Source organism: Rhinoderma darwinii (assembly GCF_050947455.1).
Source record: "Rhinoderma darwinii isolate aRhiDar2 chromosome 5 unlocalized genomic scaffold, aRhiDar2.hap1 SUPER_5_unloc_5, whole genome shotgun sequence".
Taxonomy (NCBI): Eukaryota; Metazoa; Chordata; class Amphibia; order Anura; family Rhinodermatidae; genus Rhinoderma; species Rhinoderma darwinii.
The window spans coordinates 20,819-44,371 of NW_027461809.1; the positions used below are offsets into that span (position 1 = coordinate 20,819).

At 51.3% G+C, this 23,553-nt stretch overlaps 7 non-coding genes and 2 pseudogenes across 7 annotated transcripts; all 9 read right to left on the reverse strand.

Annotated features, from left to right (window-relative positions):
• Nucleotides 1–1,082: 1,082 nt before the first annotated feature.
• Nucleotides 1,083–1,272, reverse strand: LOC142696211 (U2 spliceosomal RNA). The gene has a single exon (XR_012864194.1). It is a non-coding gene; the product is annotated as a U2 spliceosomal RNA (small nuclear RNA).
• A 1,282-nt stretch (nt 1,273–2,554) lies between these two features.
• On the reverse strand, nt 2,555–2,745 carry LOC142696147 (U2 spliceosomal RNA). The gene has a single exon (XR_012864137.1). It is a non-coding gene; the product is annotated as a U2 spliceosomal RNA (small nuclear RNA).
• A 1,282-nt stretch (nt 2,746–4,027) lies between these two features.
• On the reverse strand, nt 4,028–4,202 carry LOC142696212 (U2 spliceosomal RNA; annotated as a pseudogene).
• An 11,195-nt stretch (nt 4,203–15,397) lies between these two features.
• Nucleotides 15,398–15,499, reverse strand: LOC142696237 (U2 spliceosomal RNA; annotated as a pseudogene).
• A 1,282-nt stretch (nt 15,500–16,781) lies between these two features.
• Nucleotides 16,782–16,972, reverse strand: LOC142696159 (U2 spliceosomal RNA). Its single transcript, XR_012864148.1, has one exon. It is a non-coding gene; the product is annotated as a U2 spliceosomal RNA (small nuclear RNA).
• Nucleotides 16,973–18,254: 1,282 nt separating this feature from the next.
• On the reverse strand, nt 18,255–18,445 carry LOC142696171 (U2 spliceosomal RNA). The gene has a single exon (XR_012864159.1). It is a non-coding gene; the product is annotated as a U2 spliceosomal RNA (small nuclear RNA).
• Nucleotides 18,446–19,727: 1,282 nt separating this feature from the next.
• Nucleotides 19,728–19,918, reverse strand: LOC142696183 (U2 spliceosomal RNA). Its single transcript, XR_012864170.1, has one exon. It is a non-coding gene; the product is annotated as a U2 spliceosomal RNA (small nuclear RNA).
• A 1,282-nt stretch (nt 19,919–21,200) lies between these two features.
• On the reverse strand, nt 21,201–21,391 carry LOC142696195 (U2 spliceosomal RNA). Its single transcript, XR_012864181.1, has one exon. It is a non-coding gene; the product is annotated as a U2 spliceosomal RNA (small nuclear RNA).
• A 1,282-nt stretch (nt 21,392–22,673) lies between these two features.
• On the reverse strand, nt 22,674–22,864 carry LOC142696208 (U2 spliceosomal RNA). Its single transcript, XR_012864192.1, has one exon. It is a non-coding gene; the product is annotated as a U2 spliceosomal RNA (small nuclear RNA).
• Between the last annotated feature and the right edge of the window lie 689 nt (nt 22,865–23,553).

Below are 23,553 nucleotides of genomic sequence, written 5' to 3' on the forward strand. Positions count from 1 at the left end.
AAAGAGGAGGAATCTACATAAAAACGCCTTCCTGGCAACGCCCAAATGACCTCCTGCCATGCAGATAAACACTGGCAGCGGCAGCAAGTGCATGCCCACAGCCACCCCTTGTTCCTTCACACCTTGTATCAGCTTTAATCCAGTCCTGTGCTGCCTGCTGAGCAGCACTGAACAACACTGCCTGGGGCCAGGCTTTTATCTCTGAGGCAGGCCCCATTATGATGTCAGAAAGCTGGCTCTGGAATCCTGAGGGCTCCACTATGACACGTGCAAAGTTCCGTCTGAACTTTATATAAGACTGTGAGGCTCAGTCAGTCACTCAGTGTTGCCTGAGAGGGCAACACTGCAACAGCCGGCCGCCAGGCTGTCTTTTTTTTGCACATTTATTTGCCTCCAGGAGGCCACAAGAGGGAGACAAGGGACTGCAAAATGGAAAATAGGCATCCACCAACTTTACAGACAACTTCTCTTTGCTCCTACAACCTCCATCCTTGCACAGTTTGTTATTCTTCCAGGTAACATAGTAACAAATCCAAATTGCTGCTCTCTTTGTAGGCAAGCAAGGGTTTGTTGCAACTGCAATTCTTACTTCTTCTTGAAATGTAGGGACGACAGTACATTCCATCACATCCACCTAGTGTACACAGGTAGGTCCATTGTGGCGGGTAGGCGGCTGGCTGCTTTAATGGCTGTTTGCTGTTCCCCTACTCCACTCCACTCCACTATTTGACTGTGGTGCTGCATCAATCAGTGGCTGGCTCAGGTGCAGCTCTTTAACTTACCTAGGAGGGAGGGAGGGAGGGCGGAGAGAAGACAAGGAAGGTGAATGAGCTGTTCCAATGTGAAATGCCGGAAACACAGAAACACAGAAGACACACACACACACACACACAACAAGAGGTGGCAATGTATTCATTAATTGCATTTAATAAATGAGCTCATTATCACACATGACTGTACAAATGCATTGTCCAACAGGTGTTGAAATAATGGGATTAAAAGGGGAGATCCCTTCAGAAAGACAGAAACAATGGCAAAGAGAAAAAACACTTTTGGAATCTGATTTTAGTCAACACATAAGGGAAGGGTGCACCGGTCCTGGAAATACTGCAATACCAGGTCAATGCGTGGAGTGGACAGAGCAAGCTCTATTTCCATCTCCCTGTTCTAAAAATCCATTTAATATATGGTCCCCAGATAGGGACGTATCAGATATTAAACTGATAAGAACAGATACTACACTTGATCTTAGCCAAAAGGCCGAGAAGCGATAACCCGAGCGGCCCTTGCCTTGCCCGAGCCTGTCCCATACTGCTGTTCACCCCTTGCAGCGATTCAGCCTACTCCTAGGCAATTCCATGGGGCCCTGCAGGCTCACACACATTTACAGCTACTAAGCGGGAGGTGAATAAAGGCCGGAGAGGAAGCCAGACAGGATTTGCTTCTTTTGCTTGCACCACAATGCAGTGCTGAAAGAGGAGGAATCTACATAAAAACGCCTTCCTGGCAACGCCCAAATGCCCTCCTGCCATGCAGATAAACACTGGCAGCGGCAGCAAGTGCATGCCCACAGCCACCCCTTGTTCCTTCACACCTTGTATCAGCTTTAATCCAGTCCTGTGCTGCCTGCTGAGCAGCACTGAACAACACTGCCTGGGCCCAGGCTTTTATCTCTGAGGCAGGCCCCATTATGATGTCAGAAAGCTGGCTCTGGAATCCTGAGGGCTCCACTATGACACGTGCAAAGTTCCGTCTGAACTTTATATAAGACTGTGAGGCTCAGTCAGTCACTCAGTGTTGCCTGAGAGGGCAACACTGCAACAGCCGGCCGCCAGGCTGTCTTTTTTTTGCACATTTATTTGCCTCCAGGAGGCCACAAGAGGGAGACAAGGGACTGCAAAATGGAAAATAGGCATCCACCAACTTTACAGACAACTTCTCTTTGCTCCTACAACCTCCATCCTTGCACAGTTTGTTATTCTTCCAGGTAACATAGTAACAAATCCAAATTGCTGCTCTCTTTGTAGGCAAGCAAGGGTTTGTTGCAACTGCAATTCTTACTTCTTCTTGAAATGTAGGGACGACAGTACATTCCATCACATCCACCTAGTGTACACAGGTAGGTCCATTGTGGCGGGTAGGCGGCTGGCTGCTTTAATGGCTGTTTGCTGTTCCCCTACTCCACTCCACTCCACTATTTGACTGTGGTGCTGCATCAATCAGTGGCTGGCTCAGGTGCAGCTCTTTAACTTACCTAGGAGGGAGGGAGGGAGGGCGGAGAGAAGACAAGGAAGGTGAATGAGCTGTTCCAATGTGAAATGCCGGAAACACAGAAACACAGAAGACACACACACACACACACACAACAAGAGGTGGCAATGTATTCATTAATTGCATTTAATAAATGAGCTCATTATCACACATGACTGTACAAATGCATTGTCCAACAGGTGTTGAAATAATGGGATTAAAAGGGGAGATCCCTTCAGAAAGACAGAAACAATGGCAAAGAGAAAAAACACTTTTGGAATCTGATTTTAGTCAACACATAAGGGAAGGGTGCACCGGTCCTGGAAATACTGCAATACCAGGTCAATGCGTGGAGTGGACAGAGCAAGCTCTATTTCCATCTCCCTGTTCTAAAAATCCATTTAATATATGGTCCCCAGATAGGGGACGTATCAGATATTAAACTGATAAGAACAGATACTACACTTGATCTTAGCCAAAAGGCCGAGAAGCGATAACCCGAGCGGCCCTTGCCTTGCCCGAGCCTGTCCCATACTGCTGTTCACCCCTTGCAGCGATTCAGCCTACTCCTAGGCAATTCCATGGGGCCCTGCAGGCTCACACACATTTACAGCTACTAAGCGGGAGGTGAATAAAGGCCGGAGAGGAAGCCAGACAGGATTTGCTTCTTTTGCTTGCACCACAATGCAGTGCTGAAAGAGGAGGAATCTACATAAAAACGCCTTCCTGGCAACGCCCAAATGCCCTCCTGCCATGCAGATAAACACTGGCAGCGGCAGCAAGTGCATGCCCACAGCCACCCCTTGTTCCTTCACACCTTGTATCAGCTTTAATCCAGTCCTGTGCTGCCTGCTGAGCAGCACTGAACAACACTGCCTGGGCCCAGGCTTTTATCTCTGAGGCAGGCCCCATTATGATGTCAGAAAGCTGGCTCTGGAATCCTGAGGGCTCCACTATGACACGTGCAAAGTTCCGTCTGAACTTTATATAAGACTGTGAGGCTCAGTCAGTCACTCAGTGTTGCCTGAGAGGGCAACACTGCAACAGCCGGCCGCCAGGCTGTCTTTTTTTTGCACATTTATTTGCCTCCAGGAGGCCACAAGAGGGAGACAAGGGACTGCAAAATGGAAAATAGGCATCCACCAACTTTACAGACAACTTCTCTTTGCTCCTACAACCTCCATCCTTGCACAGTTTGTTATTCTTCCAGGTAACATAGTAACAAATCCAAATTGCTGCTCTCTTTGTAGGCAAGCAAGGGTTTGTTGCAACTGCAATTCTTACTTCTTCTTGAAATGTAGGGACGACAGTACATTCCATCACATCCACCTAGTGTACACAGGTAGGTCCATTGTGGCGGGTAGGCGGCTGGCTGCTTTAATGGCTGTTTGCTGTTCCCCTACTCCACTCCACTCCACTATTTGACTGTGGTGCTGCATCAATCAGTGGCTGGCTCAGGTGCAGCTCTTTAACTTACCTAGGAGGGAGGGAGGGAGGGCGGAGAGAAGACAAGGAAGGTGAATGAGCTGTTCCAATGTGAAATGCCGGAAACACAGAAACACAGAAGACACACACACACACACACACAACAAGAGGTGGCAATGTATTCATTAATTGCATTTAATAAATGAGCTCATTATCACACATGACTGTACAAATGCATTGTCCAACAGGTGTTGAAATAATGGGATTAAAAGGGGAGATCCCTTCAGAAAGACAGAAACAATGGCAAAGAGAAAAAACACTTTTGGAATCTGATTTTAGTCAACACATAAGGGAAGGGTGCACCGGTCCTGGAAATACTGCAATACCAGGTCAATGCGTGGAGTGGACAGAGCAAGCTCTATTTCCATCTCCCTGTTCTAAAAATCCATTTAATATATGGTCCCCAGATAGGGGACGTATCAGATATTAAACTGATAAGAACAGATTTTTTGATTGAAAAATGCTTTATTGACAATCAATCGTCATCATACAAACATTACTGCGACGCAGCGCGAGCCATGAAGCAGCAAATAATAAATAATAACAGTCGTCAAACATAACATGACAGTATAATACACAGTACAGGCTAGCCTATGCTATACATTACACCGCATGCTACACTAACATTCTTGCATTCACTAAAGCCAAACAACAAAGCATTACAGACAAGTGATGGGATAGGGGAGTGGGTAGGAGGGGATAGGGAAGCGGGAAATCACAGGCCCGAAGCTTTATTGAAAGACAACACACAAGAAGGGAGAGTGGGGGGAAGGGGAGTATCAGTCCTCTTCCTCATCGACGTCCGGGCTGTCCCAGGTGGAATAGTCTCTGAGCAGGCTGTGGATCAGCCTGCGGCAGTCCTGGACGGACACACTCTCTCTCCGCAAAATCAGACGGTTTCTGGCAAACCATATAGCGTCCTTAAAGCAGTTCATAAGGCGCCAGGCTTCCTGGATTGCTCCATCCGTGGTATTCCCAGGAAATAGTCCATAAAGTACCGAGCGGTACGACAGTCTGTTCCTGGGTACTGAGTCCTTGAGTTCATGTTCCAAGGCTTTCAACAGACCCTGTGCAAAGGGGCACTGCCAGAAAATGTGCAAAGATGTTTCCTCCGTGAAGGGGCACCTGGGGCAGTACCGGGTCTTGCACAGGTTGCGGGCATGCATGAATGACCTAAGAGGCAGTCCTCCCTGGATGGCCATCCATGAAATGTCCTTGTGCCCGTTGGTCAACCTGCCAGATGACACGTTAGTCCAAACAGTCTCCAACGTGTCGGCATGAAGCCCTGGAACAAACTCCCGTGAGTCCTTTGCTCTGATGTGCTTGTGGATCGTCTTAGGTTTCCACAAGTCGGGCTTAAGACCCTCCAGTTGATGCTCCCTCACAAACCGGACAACATCTCCGTAGAACCAGGGAGCGTGCCAGTTGTAAGGGAAGGAGCTGTCCCCACTTGTCCCAGCCAAAACCTCGCCAGAGGGGAAGGAGGAAGTAGCGGGACATGGCCTTGCCCGCAGAGCCGTTTGCTGTCCTCAGAGTCCTACGAACACAGTCACATGCAAAAGCGATCCGCAGCAGAGTGGGAATGTCGGGTATACCCTTCCCACCTTTGCGGGGCTCCTTGTACATAACAGTCCGCTTTACTCTGTCCATTTTCGAGCCCCAGATGAAGCGAAACACAGTCCTGGTAATGGCCCTCGAGACCGTTGCAAGAGGGGGCCATGCCTGTGCAGTGTATTGTAGCACAGGCAAGACTTCGTTACGCAGGACCATTGCTTTGCCCTCAATAGTGAGTTGTCTGAGGCTCCACAGTCCGATCCTTTGGTTGACTTTGGCCAAGCGTTCTTCCCACGACTTTAGGGCTGCACCTTCCTTACCGAACCAGACTCCCAGAATTTTGATGAAGTCCGGCTTGATAGTAAAAGGGAAGGAGGCAGGAGAAGGCAGGTACCACTTTCCGAAGAGCATGGCTTCCGACTTCCCGCAGTTGACTTTTGCCCCTGAAGCGCGTCCGAACTCCTCGCAGGTCTGGACGAGTGCAGTCACCGAACTCTGGTCAGCGCAGAAGACGGTCACGTCGTCCATGTACAGCGAGCATTTGACCTCGAAGTGTCCTGGACCTGGTGCGGTGATCCCTCTGATCTCTCCATTCTGCCGGATAGCCTCTGCGAAGAGCTCTATAACACAAACAAAAAGGAGAGGTGAAAGAGGACAGCCTTGTCTAACCCCAGATGATACAGGAAAGGGGTCAGTCTTCCAGCCGTTCACCAGCACCGAGCTGTAAATGTCGCAATACATCAGGTTAACATACAAACAGAACAACCTGCCAAGCCGCAGCCTACGCAGAGCCTTACCCATGAATTCGTGAGAGACCCGGTCAAAAGCCTTCTCCTGATCCAGACTGACCAGGGCCGCGTGTGTACGGCGGCTTTGCATGTAATGCACCGTGTCCCTCACCAGGGCAAGACTGTCGGCCACCCTACGGCCAGGAATGCCGCAGGTTTGGTCCGATCCGATGATCTGTCCGATGACAACCTTCAGTCTGTTGGTCAATACTTTGGCGAGGATCTTGTAGTCCACGTTCAGGAGAGAGATGGGACGCCAGTTTTTCAGGTCACATCTCTCCCCCTTCCGCTTATACAAGATCGTGATCATGCCTTCTCTCAAGGACGGTGGCATTCTACCCTCCACCACCATCTCCTCATAGAGCTCCAGCAGGTCCGGACAGATCAAGTCCCCCAGCGCTACATAGAGCTCTGCTGGGAGACCATCACTGCCCGGGGTCCTGCCGGGTCTGAAGGATTTAGCGGCAGAGAGCAGTTCCTCCACCGTCAGGGGTACGTCCATAGCCTCCGTACCTGCAGGATCAAGATGATTAGTGATACCTGACAGGAATTTATCGGCGGCTTCGGGGTCAGTGGTTTTCCGGGAGTAGAGGCTTCGGTAGTAGTCTGTGACGACTCCCATCACCTCCTTCTTCCCAGAATGCATGTTTCCGGTCTCATCTCGGAGTTCCTTCAGGGGCGTGTGGCCGGCATGGAGTTTCCTGAAAAAGAACGAGTTACATTTCTCACCCTTCTCCAGGTTCTCCACCTTGGAACGAAAGACAATTCGCTTGGATTCCTCCTCAAAGTGCCCTTTCAGGCCCTTTTTGGCTTCCTCCAGCTCCTTCCTGACGTCCCAGCCGCATTGAAGGAGGTCTTGCAGGGATCGCAGCTGACGCTGCATCTCTCTGAAGTCTCTCTTCCTCTCACACGCCTGTTGGCGACTTTTTGCCTGAAAGAAACAACGAAATTCAACTTTAACATATTCCCACCAGTCACAGGTTTTGTCAAAGAAAACTTTATCATTCCTCCAAACAATATAGGCGTCTCTAAGTTCCGCCAGTACCTCCTCTCTTTCCAGCAGGGCACAATTCAGCTTCCAGGAGCCAGGGCCGGGAGGAAAACCGTGGCCGATGGCACCCTGGAAGAGAATGGCCCTGTGGTCAGAGAAGAAGCAGGGGACCATGGAGTGCCCATGCTGCTTGACTGCCCGGGAGGTGAACACAAAGTCAATCCGAGAACGAAGTGAGCCATCGGGTCGGCTCCATGAATAGTTCACAGAGCCGATCCCCATGGAGCCCACAACGTCCTGCAAGGATGCTTCGGTTACCATCTCGATAAGCAGTTTGGAACTGACATCCAGCTTGATTGAAGTGCCGGAACTTCGTCCATCCTCTTCGATGGGGCAGTTGAAGTCCCCGGCCATCACCACTGCCCTAGTGGTGGCGAGCTGGGTCCGCAGGGTCTGGAATAGTTCCAGGCGCTCAGCCTTCATAGGGGGGGCGTACACGTTGATGAGCCTAATCGGCTCTCCCGCCCAGGAACCGTCTACGACCAACAAGCGGCCGCAGGCGAGCTCCTGGACAGAGTCAACAGTAAATACGCCTCCCCTAATCAGGATGGCAACCCCTGCAGACTTACAGTCGCCCCCACCAGACCAGTAGGACGGGCCATGGGTCCACTGCCTGGCCAGATGATGGTATGACCTGGAAGAGGGGAGAGTACATTCCTGCAGCATAAATACATCACTCGACTGCTTGGAAAGAAAAGTTAGCACCATCTGACATCTAGTCCTATCTCTAACACTCCTCACATTGAGGCTAAAGATGTTAAGTTTAGCAGCCATGGGGGAGAATAAAGAAGGTTAGTGCAAACGATACACCTTAGTTACCAGTCCGGTCGGGCGGATCCTCCTCGCCTGGCGGGTCCGAAAGATCCAGCAGGCCCTCTGACAGAAATTGTTCCAGGATTGTAGCCACCTGGATGTCTGTTGTGAAGTCGATGACCTCAGGTTCAGACACGAGTTCCTCCACCATCTGCTCCATTTCCTCCTGCTGCGCAAGGGAGTCTTCGCAGATTTCCACGACTTGTCGCTTTGAGGACTCAGCCGCTGGGCTGTCCCTCACCTTTCTCTTCCTCTGGATGGCACCTGAGGAGACAAGAGGGGGAAAATCCTCCAGGGAGAGGACTCCAGCAGCTGGAGGGGAAGATGTTAGTGCTGCTGGAGCTGGGGAGAAGGGAGGCTGGGTTGGGAGAGGTGCAGGTGACAGGACCACTGAGATGGGTGGGTAGGAGAAGGTGAGAGCCTCAGTGGGGGTGACAGGGGTTGGGGACGGGGGGGTGGGGAGGGCCGGGCGAGGGAGGGTGGGAAGGGTAGGGCGAGGGAGGGCCGGGAGGCGGGGGGGAGGGACTGTCGTCTTCTTACCATCCTTCTTATTCCCGGTCTTCTGCGCCGCTGGAGCTCTGGTTGGGGCGGGGTTCCCTCTGGCCGGAGCTTTCGCCGCTACAGTTGCCCAGGATCGATCCCTCTTCGGGCAGTCCTTGTAAGAGTGGGCTGCTTGTCCGCAGAGGTTGCACATTGTCCGTTTCGGGCAGTCTTTGGTCTCGTGTCCTGTTACCCGGCAGTTCTTGCAGGCGTCCTCCTTGCAGTCCTTCACCGAATGACCCTTCTTGCTGCATCTCCTGCAGATCTGCGGCATGTCCGGGTAGTAGATGAGGCCGTAGGAGTTGCCCAGCGAGAATGACTGGGGCAGGTGCTGGAGGCCGTCTTCCGCGCTCGAATCCTTGTTCAGTCGGACGATTACCGACCACTTGCCAGTCCAGAAGCCGAGTCCGTTCAGGATGTGGGTGGGTTCCCTCACCACTGTGCAGAACCGCTTCAGGAGCGTGGTGATGTCTTTGCCGGGGGTGTGTGGGTTCCGCATTGAGACCGTCACCCGCCTTTCCTCTCTTTGGACAGGGCAGTTGCCCACAAAGCGAGAGAAAGGGGATTCAGGCCTCGCCGCTTTCACCATCTCCCAGTACCTTCTGCAGATGTTGATCGAAGCAAAGGTCACGAAGAACATCCCGGTCATGAAGGCCTGGATGCTGATGGTCTCCGGCTTAGCGAAGCCCTGGTCCAGGAGCATCTTCTGGCAGAACACTTCTTCCGTCATGTCCGGCACTCTCCCGTCCACCTCCTTCAGCTTCAGGGCCACCGTCTGCTTCATCCAGGGCTCCAGGGTTGGAGCAGCCTGGTTCGGCTTCCTGGTGGCCTGTTGGCTTGAGGAGGCTTCAGGAGGAGATGTCCTGGCCTGGGTCGGCTCACCTGGTCCATCAGCCTTCTTCTTCTGGGTGGCAGGGTTGCTGGTTGAGGCCATGGCTTCTTCCAGCTGTTCCTGTCGCTTGGGGAGGATCTTCGATAGCTCTTTCCCGAAGGGGGCGGAGCTATGCAAATCTTCTCCTTGCTGGCCGAGGTTCTTCCACGAAATTTCTTCCGCAGCGGTTCCTCGTCGAGCTTCTTCTTCTGCGGCCGAGCTTCTTCGAAGATCCCCTTCAGCAGCGGCTCTTCTCCGAAGTTCTCCTTCTTCTTCCCGGCAGCGATCTCCCGGAGCTTCTTCCCCGATGGCGGCTTCTCCCTTCTGGATCGTCGTCTTCGCTGGTTCTTCTCCGCAGTTCGTCGCCGGCTTCGTCTGGAACGCTCTTGGATCGCTAAGCTAGTGTTTATAGCCCCCAGTGGTTCTCCGAGCTATCTATCCTTACAAGGACTGATAAGAACAGATTTTTTGATTGAAAAATGCTTTATTGACAATCAATCGTCATCATACAAACATTACTGCGACGCAGCGCGAGCCATGAAGCAGCAAATAATAAATAATAACAGTCGTCAAACATAACATGACAGTATAATACACAGTACAGGCTAGCCTATGCTATACATTACACCACATGCTACACTAACATTCTTGCATTCACTAAAGCCAAACAACAAAGCATTACAGACAAGTGATGGGATAGGGGAGTGGGTAGGAGGGGATAGGGAAGCGGGAAATCACAGGCCCGAAGCTTTATTGAAAGACAACACACAAGAAGGGAGAGTGGGGGGAAGGGGAGTATCAGTCCTCTTCCTCATCGACGTCCGGGCTGTCCCAGGTGGAATAGTCTCTGAGCAGGCTGTGGATCAGCCTGCGGCAGTCCTGGACGGACACACTCTCTCTCCGCAAAATCAGACGATTCCTGGCGAACCATATAGCGTCCTTAAAACAGTTCATAAGGCGCCAGGCTTCCTGGATTGCTCCATCCGTGGTATTCCCAGGAAATAGTCCATAAAGTACCGAGCGGTACGACAGTCTGTTCCTGGGAACTGAGTCCTTGAGTTCGTGTTCCAAGGCTTTCAACAGACCCTGTGCAAAGGGGCACTGCCAGAAAATGTGCAAAGATGTTTCCTCCGTGAAGGGGCACCTGGGGCAGTACCGGGTCTTGCACAGGTTGCGGGCATGCATGAATGACCTAAGAGGCAGTCCTCCCTGGATGGCCATCCATGAAATGTCCTTGTGCCCGTTGGTCAACCTGCCAGATGACACGTTAGTCCAAACAGTCTCCAACGTGTCGGCATGAAGCCCTGGAACAGACTCCAGTGAGTCCTTTGCTCTGATGTGCTTGTGGATCGTCTTAGGTTTCCACAAGTCGGGCTTAAGACCCTCCAGTTGATGCTCCCTCACGAACCGGACGACATCTCCGTAGAACCAGGGAGCGTGCCAGTTGTAAGGGAAGGAGCTGTCCCACTTGTCCCAGCCAAAACCTCGCCAGAGGGGAAGGAGGAAGTAGCGGGACATGGCCTTGCCCGCAGAGCCGTTTGCTGTCCTCAGAGTCCTACGAACACAGTCACATACAAAAGCGATCCGTAGCAGAGTGGGAATGTCGGGTATACCCTTCCCACCTTTGCGGGGCTCCTTGTACATAACAGTCCGCTTTACTCTGTCCATTTTCGAGCCCCAGATGAAGCGAAACACAGTCCTGGTAATGGCCCTCGAGACGGTGGCAAGAGGGGGCCATGCCTGTGCAGTGTATTGTAGCACAGGCAAGACTTCGTTACGCAGGACCATTGCTTTGCCCTCAATAGTGAGTTGTCTGAGGCTCCACAGTCCGATCCTTTGGTTGACTTTGGCCAAGCGTTCTTCCCACGACTTTAGGGCTGCACCTTCCTTACCGAACCAGACTCCCAGAATTTTGATGAAGTCCGGCTTGATAGTAAACGGGAAGGAGGCAGGAGAAGGCAGGTACCACTTTCCGAAGAGCATGGCTTCCGACTTCCCGCAGTTGACTTTTGCCCCTGAAGCGTGTCCGAACTCCTCACAGGTCTGGACGAGTGCAGTCACCGAACTCTGGTCAGCGCAGAAGACGGTCACGTCGTCCATGTACAGCGAGCATTTGACCTCGAAGTGTCCTGGACCTGGTGCGGTGATCCCTCTGATCTCTCCATTCTGCCGGATAGCCTCTGCGAAGAGCTCTATAACACAAACAAAAAGGAGAGGTGAAAGAGGACAGCCTTGTCTAACCCCCGACGATACAGGAAAGGGGTCAGTCTTCCAGCCGTTCACCAGCACCGAGCTGTAAATGTCGCAATACATCAGGTTAACATACAAACAGAACAACCTGCCAAGCCGCAGCCTACGCAGAGCCTTACCCATGAATTCGTGAGAGACCCGGTCAAAAGCCTTCTCCTGATCCAGACTGACCAGGGCCGCGTGTGTACGGCGGCTTTGCATGTAATGCACCGTGTCCCTCACCAGGGCAAGACTGTCGGCCACCCTACGGCCAGGAATGCCGCAGGTTTGGTCCGATCCGATGATCTGTCCGATGACAACCTTCAGTCTGTTGGCCAATACTTTGGCGAGGATCTTGTAGTCCACGTTCAGGAGAGAGATGGGACGCCAGTTTTTCAGGTCACATCTCTCCCCCTTCCGCTTATACAAGATCGTGATCATGCCTTCTCTCAAGGACGGTGGCATTCTACCCTCCACCACCATCTCCTCATAGAGCTCCAGCAGGTCCGGACTGATCAAGTCCCCCAGCGCTACATAGAGCTCTGCTGGGAGACCATCACTGCCCGGGGTCCTGCCGGGTCTGAAGGATTTAGCGGCAGAGAGCAGTTCCTCCACCGTCAGGGGTACATCCATAGCCTCCGTACCTGCAGGATCAAGATGATTAGTGATACCTGACAGGAATTTATCGGCGGCTTCGGGGTCAGTGGTTTTCCGGGAGTAGAGGCTTTGGTAGTAGTCTGTGACGACTCCCATCACCTCCTTCTTCCCAGAATGCATGTTTCCGGTCTCATCTCGAAGTTCCTTCAGGGGCGTGTGGCCGGCATGGAGTTTCCTGAAAAAGAACGAGTTACATTTCTCACCCTTCTCCAGGTTCTCCACCTTGGAACGAAAGACAATTCGCTTGGATTCCTCCTCAAAGTGCCTTTTCAGGCCCTTTTTGGCTTCCTCCAGCTCCTTCCTGACGTCCCAGCCGCATTGAAGGAGGTCTTGAAGGGATCGCAGCTGACGCTGCATCTCTCTGAAGTCTCTCTTCCTCTCACACGCCTGTTGACGACTTTTTGCCTGAAAGAAACAACGAAATTCAACTTTAACATATTCCCACCAGTCACAGGTTTTGTCAAAGAAAACTTTATCATTCCTCCAAACAATATAGGCGTCTCTAAGTTCCGCCAGTACCTCCTCTCTTTCCAGCAGGGCACAATTCAGCTTCCAGGAGCCAGGGCCGGGAGGAAAACCGTGGCCGATGGCACCCTGGAAGAGAATGGCCCTGTGGTCAGAGAAGAAGCAGGGGACCATGGAGTGCCCATGCTGCTTGACTGCCCGGGAGGTGAACACAAAGTCAATCCGAGAACGAAGTGAGCCATCGGGTCGGCTCCATGAATAGTTCACAGAGCCAATCCCCATGGAGCCCACAACGTCCTGCAAGGATGCTTCGGTTACCATCTCGATAAGCAGTTTGGAACTGACATCCAGTTTGATTGAAGTGCCGGAACTTCGTCCATCCTCTTCGATGGGGCAGTTGAAGTCCCCGGCCATCACCACTGCCCTAGTGGTGGCGAGCTGGGTCCGCAGGGTCTGGAATAGTTCCAGGCGCTCAGCCTTCATAGGGGGAGCGTACACGTTGATGAGCCTAATCGGCTCTCCTGCCCAGGAACCGTCTACGACCAACAAGCGGCCGCAGGCGAGCTCCTGGACAGAGTCAACAGTAAATACGCTTCCCCTAATCAGGATGGCAACCCCTGCAGACTTACAGTCGCCCCCACCAGACCAGTAGGACGGGCCATGGGTCCACTGCCTGGCCAGATGATGGTATGACCTGGAAGAGGGGAGAGTACATTCCTGCAGCATAAATACATCACTCGACTGCTTGGAAAGAAAAGTTAGCACCATCTGACATCTAGTCCTATCTCTAACACTCCTCACATTGAGGCTAAAGATGTTAAGTTTAGCAGCCATGGGGGAGAATAAAGAAGGTTAGTGCAAACGATACACCTTAGTTACCAGTCCGGTCGGGCGGATCCTCCTCTCCTGGCGGGTCCGAAAGATCCAGCAGGCCCTCTGACAAAAATTGTTCCAGGATTGTAGCCACCTGGATGTCTGTTGTGAAGTCGATGACCTCAGGTTCAGACACGAGTTCCTCCACCATCTGCTCCATTTCCTCCTGCTGCGCAAGGGAATCTTCGCAGATTTCCACGACTTGTCGCTTTGAGGACTCAGCAGCTGGGCTGTCCCTCACCTTTCTCTTCCTCTGGATGGCACCTGAGGAGACAAGAGGGGGAAAATCCTCCAGGGAGAGGACTCCAGCAGCTGGAGGGGAAGATGTTAGTGCTGCTGGAGCTGGGGAGAAGGGAGGCTGGGTTGGGAGAGGTGCAGGTGACAGGACCACTGAGATGGGTGGGTAGGAGAAGGTGAGAGCCTCAGTGGGGGTGACAGGGGTTGGGGACGGGGGGGTGGGGAGGGCCGGGCGAGGGAGGGTGGGAAGGGTAGGGCGAGGGAGGGCCGGGAGACGGGGGGGAGGGACTGTCGTCTTCTTACCATCCTTCTTATTCCCGGTCTTCTGCGCCGCTGGAGCTCTGGCTGGGGCGGGGTTCCCTCTGGCCGGAGCTTTCGCCGCTACAGTTGCCCAGGATCGATCCCTCTTCGGGCAGTCCTTGTAGGAGTGGGCTGCTTGTCCGCAGAGGTTGCACATTGTCCGTTTCGGGCAGTCTTTGGTCTCGTGTCCTGTTACCCGGCAGTTCTTGCAGGCGTCCTCCTTGCAGTCCTTCACCGAATGACCCTTCTTGCTGCATCTCCTGCAGATCTGCGGCATGTCCGGGTAGTAGATGAGGCCGTAGGAGTTGCCCAGCGAGAATGACTGGGGCAGGTGTTGGAGGCCGTCTTCCGCGCTGGAATCCTTGTTCAGTCGGACGATTACCGACCACTTGCCAGTCCAGAAGCCGAGTCCGTTCAGGATGTGGGTGGGTTCCCTCACCACTGTGCAGAACCGCTTCAGGAGCGTGGTGATGTCTTTGCCGGGGGTGTGTGGGTTCCGCATTGAGACCGTCACCCGCCTTTCCTCTCTTTGGACAGGGCAGTTGCCCACAAAGCGAGAGAAAGGGGATTCAGGCCTCGCCGCTTTCACCATCTCCCAGTACCTTCTGCAGATGTTGATCGAAGCGAAGGTCACGAAGAACATCCCGGTCATGAAGGCCTGGATGCTGATGGTCTCCGGCTTAGCGAAGCCCTGGTCCAGGAGCATCTTCTGGCAGAACACTTCTTCCGTCATGTCCGGCACTCTCCCGTCCACCTCCTTCAGCTTCAGGGCCACCGTCTGCTTCATCCAGGGCTCCAGGGTTGGAGCAGCCTGGTTCGGCTTCCTGGTGGCCTGTTGGCTTGAGGAGGCTTCAGGAGGAGATGTCCTGGCCTGGGCCGGCTCACCTGGTCCATCAGCCTTCTTCTTCTGGGTGGCAGGGTTGCTGGTTGAGGCCATGGCTTCTTCCAGCTGTTCCTGTCGCTTGGGGAGGATCTTCGATAGCTCTTTCCCGAAGGGGGCGGAGCTATGCAAATCTTCTCCTTGCTGGCCGAGGTTCTTCCACGAAATTTCTTCCGCAGCGGTTCCTCGTCGAGCTTCTTCTGCGGCCGAGCTTCTTCAAAGATCCCCTTCAGCAGCGGCTCTTCTCCGAAGGTCTCTGTCGCAGTTCTCCTTCTTCTTCCCGGCAGCGATCTCCCGGAGCTTCTTCCCCGATGGCGGCTTCTCCCTTCTGGATCGTCGTCTTCGCTGGTTCTTCTCCGCAGTTCGTCGCCGGCTTCGTCTGGAACGCTCTTGGATCGCTAAGCTAGTGTTTATAGCCCCCAGTGGTTCTCCGAGCTATCTATCCTTACAAGGACTGATAAGAACAGATACTACACTTGATCTTAGCCAAAAGGCCGAGAAGCGATAACCCGAGCGGCCCTTGCCTTGCCCGAGCCTGTCCCATACTGCTGTTCACCCCTTGCAGCGATTCAGCCTACTCCTAGGCAATTCCATGGGGCCCTGCAGGCTCACACACATTTACAGCTACTAAGCGGGAGGTGAATAAAGGCCGGAGAGGAAGCCAGACAGGATTTGCTTCTTTTGCTTGCACCACAATGCAGTGCTGAAAGAGGAGGAATCTACATAAAAACGCCTTCCTGGCAACGCCCAAATGCCCTCCTGCCATGCAGATAAACACTGGCAGCGGCAGCAAGTGCATGCCCACAGCCACCCCTTGTTCCTTCACACCTTGTATCAGCTTTAATCCAGTCCTGTGCTGCCTGCTGAGCAGCACTGAACAACACTGCCTGGGCCCAGGCTTTTATCTCTGAGGCAGGCCCCATTATGATGTCAGAAAGCTGGCTCTGGAATCCTGAGGGCTCCACTATGACACGTGCAAAGTTCCGTCTGAACTTTATATAAGACTGTGAGGCTCAGTCAGTCACTCAGTGTTGCCTGAGAGGGCAACACTGCAACAGCCGGCCGCCAGGCTGTCTTTTTTTTGCACATTTATTTGCCTCCAGGAGGCCACAAGAGGGAGACAAGGGACTGCAAAATGGAAAATAGGCATCCACCAACTTTACAGACAACTTCTCTTTGCTCCTACAACCTCCATCCTTGCACAGTTTGTTATTCTTCCAGGTAACATAGTAACAAATCCAAATTGCTGCTCTCTTTGTAGGCAAGCAAGGGTTTGTTGCAACTGCAATTCTTACTTCTTCTTGAAATGTAGGGACGACAGTACATTCCATCACATCCACCTAGTGTACACAGGTAGGTCCATTGTGGCGGGTAGGCGGCTGGCTGCTTTAATGGCTGTTTGCTGTTCCCCTACTCCACTCCACTCCACTATTTGACTGTGGTGCTGCATCAATCAGTGGCTGGCTCAGGTGCAGCTCTTTAACTTACCTAGGAGGGAGGGAGGGAGGGCGGAGAGAAGACAAGGAAGGTGAATGAGCTGTTCCAATGTGAAATGCCGGAAACACAGAAACACAGAAGACACACACACACACACACACAACAAGAGGTGGCAATGTATTCATTAATTGCATTTAATAAATGAGCTCATTATCACACATGACTGTACAAATGCATTGTCCAACAGGTGTTGAAATAATGGGATTAAAAGGGGAGATCCCTTCAGAAAGACAGAAACAATGGCAAAGAGAAAAAACACTTTTGGAATCTGATTTTAGTCAACACATAAGGGAAGGGTGCACCGGTCCTGGAAATACTGCAATACCAGGTCAATGCGTGGAGTGGACAGAGCAAGCTCTATTTCCATCTCCCTGTTCTAAAAATCCATTTAATATATGGTCCCCAGATAGGGGACGTATCAGATATTAAACTGATAAGAACAGATACTACACTTGATCTTAGCCAAAAGGCCGAGAAGCGATAACCCGAGCGGCCCTTGCCTTGCCCGAGCCTGTCCCATACTGCTGTTCACCCCTTGCAGCGATTCAGCCTACTCCTAGGCAATTCCATGGGGCCCTGCAGGCTCACACACATTTACAGCTACTAAGCGGGAGGTGAATAAAGGCCGGAGAGGAAGCCAGACAGGATTTGCTTCTTTTGCTTGCACCACAATGCAGTGCTGAAAGAGGAGGAATCTACATAAAAACGCCTTCCTGGCAACGCCCAAATGCCCTCCTGCCATGCAGATAAACACTGGCAGCGGCAGCAAGTGCATGCCCACAGCCACCCCTTGTTCCTTCACACCTTGTATCAGCTTTAATCCAGTCCTGTGCTGCCTGCTGAGCAGCACTGAACAACACTGCCTGGGCCCAGGCTTTTATCTCTGAGGCAGGCCCCATTATGATGTCAGAAAGCTGGCTCTGGAATCCTGAGGGCTCCACTATGACACGTGCAAAGTTCCGTCTGAACTTTATATAAGACTGTGAGGCTCAGTCAGTCACTCAGTGTTGCCTGAGAGGGCAACACTGCAACAGCCGGCCGCCAGGCTGTCTTTTTTTTGCACATTTATTTGCCTCCAGGAGGCCACAAGAGGGAGACAAGGGACTGCAAAATGGAAAATAGGCATCCACCAACTTTACAGACAACTTCTCTTTGCTCCTACAACCTCCATCCTTGCACAGTTTGTTATTCTTCCAGGTAACATAGTAACAAATCCAAATTGCTGCTCTCTTTGTAGGCAAGCAAGGGTTTGTTGCAACTGCAATTCTTACTTCTTCTTGAAATGTAGGGACGACAGTACATTCCATCACATCCACCTAGTGTACACAGGTAGGTCCATTGTGGCGGGTAGGCGGCTGGCTGCTTTAATGGCTGTTTGCTGTTCCCCTACTCCACTCCACTCCACTATTTGACTGTGGTGCTGCATCAATCAGTGGCTGGCTCAGGTGCAGCTCTTTAACTTACCTAGGAGGGAGGGAGGGAGGGCGGAGAGAAGACAAGGAAGGTGAATGAGCTGTTCCAATGTGAAATGCCGGAAACACAGAAACACAGAAGACACACACACACACACACACAACAAGAGGTGGCAATGTATTCATTAATTGCATTTAATAAATGAGCTCATTATCACACATGACTGTACAAATGCATTGTCCAACAGGTGTTGAAATAATGGGATTAAAAGGGGAGATCCCTTCAGAAAGACAGAAACAATGGCAAAGAGAAAAAACACTTTTGGAATCTGATTTTAGTCAACACATAAGGGAAGGGTGCACCGGTCCTGGAAATACTGCAATACCAGGTCAATGCGTGGAGTGGACAGAGCAAGCTCTATTTCCATCTCCCTGTTCTAAAAATCCATTTAATATATGGTCCCCAGATAGGGGACGTATCAGATATTAAACTGATAAGAACAGATACTACACTTGATCTTAGCCAAAAGGCCGAGAAGCGATAACCCGAGCGGCCCTTGCCTTGCCCGAGCCTGTCCCATACTGCTGTTCACCCCTTGCAGCGATTCAGCCTACTCCTAGGCAATTCCATGGGGCCCTGCAGGCTCACACACATTTACAGCTACTAAGCGGGAGGTGAATAAAGGCCGGAGAGGAAGCCAGACAGGATTTGCTTCTTTTGCTTGCACCACAATGCAGTGCTGAAAGAGGAGGAATCTACATAAAAACGCCTTCCTGGCAACGCCCAAATGCCCTCCTGCCATGCAGATAAACACTGGCAGCGGCAGCAAGTGCATGCCCACAGCCACCCCTTGTTCCTTCACACCTTGTATCAGCTTTAATCCAGTCCTGTGCTGCCTGCTGAGCAGCACTGAACAACACTGCCTGGGCCCAGGCTTTTATCTCTGAGGCAGGCCCCATTATGATGTCAGAAAGCTGGCTCTGGAATCCTGAGGGCTCCACTATGACACGTGCAAAGTTCCGTCTGAACTTTATATAAGACTGTGAGGCTCAGTCAGTCACTCAGTGTTGCCTGAGAGGGCAACACTGCAACAGCCGGCCGCCAGGCTGTCTTTTTTTTGCACATTTATTTGCCTCCAGGAGGCCACAAGAGGGAGACAAGGGACTGCAAAATGGAAAATAGGCATCCACCAACTTTACAGACAACTTCTCTTTGCTCCTACAACCTCCATCCTTGCACAGTTTGTTATTCTTCCAGGTAACATAGTAACAAATCCAAATTGCTGCTCTCTTTGTAGGCAAGCAAGGGTTTGTTGCAACTGCAATTCTTACTTCTTCTTGAAATGTAGGGACGACAGTACATTCCATCACATCCACCTAGTGTACACAGGTAGGTCCATTGTGGCGGGTAGGCGGCTGGCTGCTTTAATGGCTGTTTGCTGTTCCCCTACTCCACTCCACTCCACTATTTGACTGTGGTGCTGCATCAATCAGTGGCTGGCTCAGGTGCAGCTCTTTAACTTACCTAGGAGGGAGGGAGGGAGGGCGGAGAGAAGACAAGGAAGGTGAATGAGCTGTTCCAATGTGAAATGCCGGAAACACAGAAACACAGAAGACACACACACACACACACACAACAAGAGGTGGCAATGTATTCATTAATTGCATTTAATAAATGAGCTCATTATCACACATGACTGTACAAATGCATTGTCCAACAGGTGTTGAAATAATGGGATTAAAAGGGGAGATCCCTTCAGAAAGACAGAAACAATGGCAAAGAGAAAAAACACTTTTGGAATCTGATTTTAGTCAACACATAAGGGAAGGGTGCACCGGTCCTGGAAATACTGCAATACCAGGTCAATGCGTGGAGTGGACAGAGCAAGCTCTATTTCCATCTCCCTGTTCTAAAAATCCATTTAATATATGGTCCCCAGATAGGGGACGTATCAGATATTAAACTGATAAGAACAGATACTACACTTGATCTTAGCCAAAAGGCCGAGAAGCGATAACCCGAGCGGCCCTTGCCTTGCCCGAGCCTGTCCCATACTGCTGTTCACCCCTTGCAGCGATTCAGCCTACTCCTAGGCAATTCCATGGGGCCCTGCAGGCTCACACACATTTACAGCTACTAAGCGGGAGGTGAATAAAGGCCGGAGAGGAAGCCAGACAGGATTTGCTTCTTTTGCTTGCACCACAATGCAGTGCTGAAAGAGGAGGAATCTACATAAAAACGCCTTCCTGGCAACGCCCAAATGCCCTCCTGCCATGCAGATAAACACTGGCAGCGGCAGCAAGTGCATGCCCACAGCCACCCCTTGTTCCTTCACACCTTGTATCAGCTTTAATCCAGTCCTGTGCTGCCTGCTGAGCAGCACTGAACAACACTGCCTGGGCCCAGGCTTTTATCTCTGAGGCAGGCCCCATTATGATGTCAGAAAGCTGGCTCTGGAATCCTGAGGGCTCCACTATGACACGTGCAAAGTTCCGTCTGAACTTTATATAAGACTGTGAGGCTCAGTCAGTCACTCAGTGTTGCCTGAGAGGGCAACACTGCAACAGCCGGCCGCCAGGCTGTCTTTTTTTTGCACATTTATTTGCCTCCAGGAGGCCACAAGAGGGAGACAAGGGACTGCAAAATGGAAAATAGGCATCCACCAACTTTACAGACAACTTCTCTTTGCTCCTACAACCTCCATCCTTGCACAGTTTGTTATTCTTCCAGGTAACATAGTAACAAATCCAAATTGCTGCTCTCTTTGTAGGCAAGCAAGGGTTTGTTGCAACTGCAATTCTTACTTCTTCTTGAAATGTAGGGACGACAGTACATTCCATCACATCCACCTAGTGTACACAGGTAGGTCCATTGTGGCGGGTAGGCGGCTGGCTGCTTTAATGGCTGTTTGCTGTTCCCCTACTCCACTCCACTCCACTATTTGACTGTGGTGCTGCATCAATCAGTGGCTGGCTCAGGTGCAGCTCTTTAACTTACCTAGGAGGGAGGGAGGGAGGGCGGAGAGAAGACAAGGAAGGTGAATGAGCTGTTCCAATGTGAAATGCCGGAAACACAGAAACACAGAAGACACACACACACACACACACAACAAGAGGTGGCAATGTATTCATTAATTGCATTTAATAAATGAGCTCATTATCACACATGACTGTACAAATGCATTGTCCAACAGGTGTTGAAATAATGGGATTAAAAGGGGAGATCCCTTCAGAAAGACAGAAACAATGGCAAAGAGAAAAAACACTTTTGGAATCTGATTTTAGTCAACACATAAGGGAAGGGTGCACCGGTCCTGGAAATACTGCAATACCAGGTCAATGCGTGGAGTGGACAGAGCAAGCTCTATTTCCATCTCCCTGTTCTAAAAATCCATTTAATATATGGTCCCCAGATAGGGGACGTATCAGATATTAAACTGATAAGAACAGATACTACACTTGATCTTAGCCAAAAGGCCGAGAAGCGATAACCCGAGCGGCCCTTGCCTTGCCCGAGCCTGTCCCATACTGCTGTTCACCCCTTGCAGCGATTCAGCCTACTCCTAGGCAATTCCATGGGGCCCTGCAGGCTCACACACATTTACAGCTACTAAGCGGGAGGTGAATAAAGGCCGGAGAGGAAGCCAGACAGGATTTGCTTCTTTTGCTTGCACCACAATGCAGTGCTGAAAGAGGAGGAATCTACATAAAAACGCCTTCCTGGCAACGCCCAAATGCCCTCCTGCCATGCAGATAAACACTGGCAGCGGCAGCAAGTGCATGCCCACAGCCACCCCTTGTTCCTTCACACCTTGTATCAGCTTTAATCCAGTCCTGTGCTGCCTGCTGAGCAGCACTGAACAACACTGCCTGGGCCCAGGCTTTTATCTCTGAGGCAGGCCCCATTATGATGTCAGAAAGCTGGCTCTGGAATCCTGAGGGCTCCACTATGACACGTGCAAAGTTCCGTCTGAACTTTATATAAGACTGTGAGGCTCAGTCAGTCACTCAGTGTTGCCTGAGAGGGCAACACTGCAACAGCCGGCCGCCAGGCTGTCTTTTTTTTGCACATTTATTTGCCTCCAGGAGGCCACAAGAGGGAGACAAGGGACTGCAAAATGGAAAATAGGCATCCACCAACTTTACAGACAACTTCTCTTTGCTCCTACAACCTCCATCCTTGCACAGTTTGTTATTCTTCCAGGTAACATAGTAACAAATCCAAATTGCTGCTCTCTTTGTAGGCAAGCAAGGGTTTGTTGCAACTGCAATTCTTACTTCTTCTTGAAATGTAGGGACGACAGTACATTCCATCACATCCACCTAGTGTACACAGGTAGGTCCATTGTGGCGGGTAGGCGGCTGGCTGCTTTAATGGCTGTTTGCTGTTCCCCTACTCCACTCCACTCCACTATTTGACTGTGGTGCTGCATCAATCAGTGGCTGGCTCAGGTGCAGCTCTTTAACTTACCTAGGAGGGAGGGAGGGAGGGCGGAGAGAAGACAAGGAAGGTGAATGAGCTGTTCCAATGTGAAATGCCGGAAACACAGAAACACAGAAGACACACACACACACACACACAACAAGAGGTGGCAATGTATTCATTAATTGCATTTAATAAATGAGCTCATTATCACACATGACTGTACAAATGCATTGTCCAACAGGTGTTGAAATAATGGGATTAAAAGGGGAGATCCCTTCAGAAAGACAGAAACAATGGCAAAGAGAAAAAACACTTTTGGAATCTGATTTTAGTCAACACATAAGGGAAGGGTGCACCGGTCCTGGAAATACTGCAATACCAGGTCAATGCGTGGAGTGGACAGAGCAAGCTCTATTTCCATCTCCCTGTTCTAAAAATCCATTTAATATATGGTCCCCAGATAGGGGACGTATCAGATATTAAACTGATAAGAACAGATACTACACTTGATCTTAGCCAAAAGGCCGAGAAGCGATAACCCGAGCGGCCCTTGCCTTGCCCGAGCCTGTCCCATACTGCTGTTCACCCCTTGCAGCGATTCAGCCTACTCCTAGGCAATTCCATGGGGCCCTGCAGGCTCACACACATTTACAGCTACTAAGCGGGAGGTGAATAAAGGCCGGAGAGGAAGCCAGACAGGATTTGCTTCTTTTGCTTGCACCACAATGCAGTGCTGAAAGAGGAGGAATCTACATAAAAACGCCTTCCTGGCAACGCCCAAATGCCCTCCTGCCATGCAGATAAACACTGGCAGCGGCAGCAAGTGCATGCCCACAGCCACCCCTTGTTCCTTCACACCTTGTATCAGCTTTAATCCAGTCCTGTGCTGCCTGCTGAGCAGCACTGAACAACACTGCCTGGGCCCAGGCTTTTATCTCTGAGGCAGGCCCCATTATGATGTCAGAAAGCTGGCTCTGGAATCCTGAGGGCTCCACTATGACACGTGCAAAGTTCCGTCTGAACTTTATATAAGACTGTGAGGCTCAGTCAGTCACTCAGTGTTGCCTGAGAGGGCAACACTGCAACAGCCGGCCGCCAGGCTGTCTTTTTTTTGCACATTTATTTGCCTCCAGGAGGCCACAAGAGGGAGACAAGGGACTGCAAAATGGAAAATAGGCATCCACCAACTTTACAGACAACTTCTCTTTGCTCCTACAACCTCCAT